This window comes from Trichechus manatus, unplaced genomic scaffold, assembly GCF_000243295.1.
Source record: "Trichechus manatus latirostris isolate Lorelei unplaced genomic scaffold, TriManLat1.0 scaffold00002, whole genome shotgun sequence".
Lineage (NCBI taxonomy): Eukaryota > Metazoa > Chordata > Mammalia > Sirenia > Trichechidae > Trichechus > Trichechus manatus.
In genome coordinates, this window is record NW_004443938.1 from 22,769,731 (window position 1) to 22,773,892 (window position 4,162).

Here is a 4,162-nt window from a genome sequence, read left to right on the forward strand (position 1 = left end):
TGCACAGCTGGGGCTAAAGAGATAAAAGATTTTGTTGTTGCTCTCGAAAAGCTCAGAGTCCCACGGGCAAGGTGGACTAGTAGGCAGGTGTGACCTTGTGATAACCACCATGGGGTACAAGGCACATAGGAGAGGTGCCAATCCCTGTCTGCAGATGGAAAGGTAATGCTTCCCTGAGGAAGCGTTCTGAGTGGTTTTGAAGGACCCATAGGAGTTAGCCAGTAGAGAAAGGAATTTGCAGCATTGTAAACAAGAGTGAACAGCAGGTGCAAAGGATAAAACATGAAATGACATGTATATGAAGAAACTGTCAGGAGTTCATTGTGCTAGAAGGTCAGGTATGGGATCAACAAGGTAACAGATGAGACTGGAGAAGGCAGGAGCCAGGTAATTGAGGGCCCTGCACGCCACATGAGGGGTTTTGACGTTTATCGTATTGGCAGTGGGTAGCCAGAAAGGATTTTAGGTGAGGAAGTAAAAGATCAGAATTGCATTTATTAGTTCTGAAGGCAGAATGCAGACTGTGAAGAAGAGAGGTAAAGATTAAAGACAGAACAGCCTTAGCTAGGAAGACAGGGCAATAATCTCAGAAATGATGAAGGCATGAGCTAAGGCAGTGGTTCTCAAAGTGTGGTCTCCAGAGCAGCAGCATCACCTGGAAACTTGTTAAAAATGCACATTCTCAGGCCCCGACCCAGACCTAGTGAATCAGAAACTCTAGGGGTGGGGCCCAGCAATCTGTGTTTTAACAAAACCTCCAGGAGATCCCAGAGATTCTGAGGCACAAATGTTTGAGAACCACCAAAGTAAGTCAACGTAAGGGATGAAAGATGGAGCGTTTAGGGAGGTTTAAAAAAAAAACCATTATCATCGAGTCAATTCCGACTCATAGGGTCCCTACAGGACAGAGTAGAAGAATCAATGGAGCTTGGGAACCACCTGGCAGTAGAAGGTCAGGAGAGCTTCCTTCCCAGATTTCTGGTCTAGATAATTGAATACATAGTGGTATCAACTGGTAGAGATAGGAATGCTGCAGGAGGGGCACATTTGGCTATGGAAGTCAGGGGAAATGAGTTTGTTTTTCAATACCTTTGGCTAGAAATGACTGTTGCCTCTTTGACCACCACAGAACTTTGACCTTTTCAGGACATGCACTTTCTGGGTCCCATTACTGTTGCATTTATGCACTAGTTTTGAACTGGATTGTAAGCTCCTTGAGGGTTGAGGCTATATTTTACTTATCCCCCAGAAAGCCTCGCCCAGGTACCTGCACAGACATGTGTCCCATAAATGTTCACAGGATGAAGATATTCCCTTTGGAAATACTTTTTGGAGTCAAGAAATACAGTTAACTGAAGACAGAACTATCACCCAGGTCATGAATTTAGCTTTTCCTGGACAGACCTGTATGTTCATTATCCTACTTCCACTTGGAGCTAATGGTTTTACATCACAACATCTAGGAAATCACCACAACACAAAACAAATGACCATTTTCTGGGTGCTTCTGGGGGCCACACATTGTGCCCAGGAGTTCTTTATACACATGGTGTCATTTAATCCTCACGATGACCCCAGGAGTTAGATATTATTATCCACACAACACAGGTGAAGAAACTGAGGCATAGAAAATCTACATAAATTGCTTAAGGTCTCCTACTAGCAAAAGGAGGAGCCAGGATTGAAATGCATGTCTGTCTGACACTGAAATCCCTGCTCTTTATTACTGAGCTGCAATCTTCTCCCATTACCACTACCAGTTGCTGTCGAGTGGACCCTGACTCATGGTGACCCCATGCATGTCCGAGTACAACTATGCTCCATACTCACTGCCATCGAGTCGATTCCGACTCATAGCGACCCTATAGGATTTTCCTTTTCTTTTGAACATTTTATTGTATTGTAGGTGAAAGTTTACACAGAAAATTAGGTTCCTATTTAACAATTTTTGTACAAATTGTTCTGTGACATTGGTTGTAATTTTCACAGTGTGTCAGCATTTTCATTATTTCCATTCTGTTTGTTCTGTTTCCATTTATTTAGCTTCCCTGCCCCTCCCTGCCTTCTCATCTTTGCTTTTGGGTAAACGCTGACTGTTTGGTGTCGTAGAGTTGATTGTTTAAGGGAACATATTCCCCACGTGTGATACTGTTTATTTTATAAGCCAATCTATTATTTGGCTGAAAGGAGACCTCCAGGAGCAGCTTCAGTTCCAAGTTAAAAGGGTATCTTAAGGTGACAGTCTCAGGGGATACTCTAGTCTCTATCAGTCCAGTAAATCTGGTCTTTTTTAGGAATTTCATTTTTGTTCTACATTTTTCACCCATTCTATCATTATTTTTTATAGTATTCCATTGTATGTATGTACCACAATTTGTTAATCCATTCCTCTGTTGATGGGCACTTAGGTTGTTTCCATTTTTTTTGCTATTGTGAATAATGCTGCAATGAACACGGGTGTGCATATGTCTGTTTGTGTGACGGCTCTTATTTCTCTAGGATATATTCCTAGGAGTGGAATTGCTGGGCCATAAGGTATTTCTTTCTTTCTTTCTTACCCTATCAAATCCTATAATTATATTCTGCAAAGAATTACATATCCAGTGAATTCACTAATGATACAAAGAGTTTTCTTCCTCCCATACTGAGTTGGAATCAACTCAACGGAAAAGAGTTAGGTTCTTTTTTTTGGTATACTGACAGATAAGCACACATATATTAACTAAGCACAAATCTTATATTCACAAATAATTTTTTGTTTAAAGACAAACTTCAATTAATAATCACAATGGGAATTTAGTTATTTAATGCAACCACTAGTCTAGTATGTTGCCAATAAAAATCTAAGCAGTTATATCACAAAACCAGGATGATAGTCAGTGGACATGTATTAATAACCTATACAACTTAACATTACACCGAAAAAGGAACTGAATACAAAATTTCCCATAATTTTTGGTGATTCTGAAATTTCATAGCATAGATTTAAAAAAAAAAATCATAAAAACAGATTTTAAATATCTTCAATAAAATGGAAAAAAATTGATCAAGTCTTTGAAGTTTTCAAACTCGGCTGAAGATTTAAAACATCAAGCTGGCCCCAATTTGTCAAAATTTACAGATAAATATTTACAATGACTGGATAGGCTTTAGTTAACAATGGCTCTGGAGGACTACTCCCTCCTATCAAAAACCCTTTGGGGGTTAATTTCTCAGTGCAAACATGTCTTTGTAAATACTGTGATAATACAAACTTGGACACATACAGAGAATCAGAACGGGGATGAAAAACAATACACAAGTCAGTCTTATTTCTGACCTGTCAGCATAAAGCCTTCTGGCTCCCAAACACCTAACACTGTCCCCCAATATAAATCAATAGGAGTAGAATGATGTTACTCGGCAGCATTCTTCTACAAAATTATTTTTCACTACACACCAAGGCAGGGCTCCAGCGCTGTTAACCTCCTTCTCTAGTGTGTAATTAGTACAGCACCAAATTTATAAACCGACATAGTAACCCAAAATGTTCAACACATTTTTCAAACAGAAGCAGACTTTTTTTCCCCATTGTTAGCTCTATGTGCCATGTTATTCTTGAAACTTGTGCAACTACCAATAAGAAAAGAATTAGGGAAGCTTTGAACATATGTTGTACTTTTCACCAGGCTAAAGTGCAAAATATCTCCATCTCTCTCTGATATCTCAAGAGGCAAAAATATCGAACACGCATGCATAATAAAGAAACTGAAGTGACAATAGAACTAATAAAAAAAAAAGACCTCTTTAAATACACATTTGAAGACTACACATGACCAATTTAATTTTCATTTCTTCAGTGAAATCTGTATATGAAACAAGTTCTCACAGAACCTGAGATTTTGTTTGATTCTTTTCCCCAGGATCAGAAATTCCAAAATTATTACAAGAAAAGATGAGAAAAAATAACATTGCATGACAATGGACACTGAGTTCATAAAGAACCTCTTTTTAAAATGAGATATTATGGAAGAAAATATCATGAAAATAATAATCCTATGAGAATTGTTTTTTAAGCACAGTAAGTTTGAGTCTTGGTCTTTATGAAGATACTATAGTTTATACAGGAAACTGTCTTAGGCTGGGTTCTCTAGAGAAGTGAAACCAGTAAAGTGTATAAATA

The 4,162-nt window shown here is 38.5% G+C and overlaps 1 protein-coding gene across 2 annotated transcripts in view; it reads right to left on the reverse strand.

The window, feature by feature from the left end:
• Positions 1 to 4,162, reverse strand: part of UST (uronyl 2-sulfotransferase) — a 351,032-nt gene that overhangs the window by 137,279 nt on the left and 209,591 nt on the right. The window lies entirely within an intron of this gene.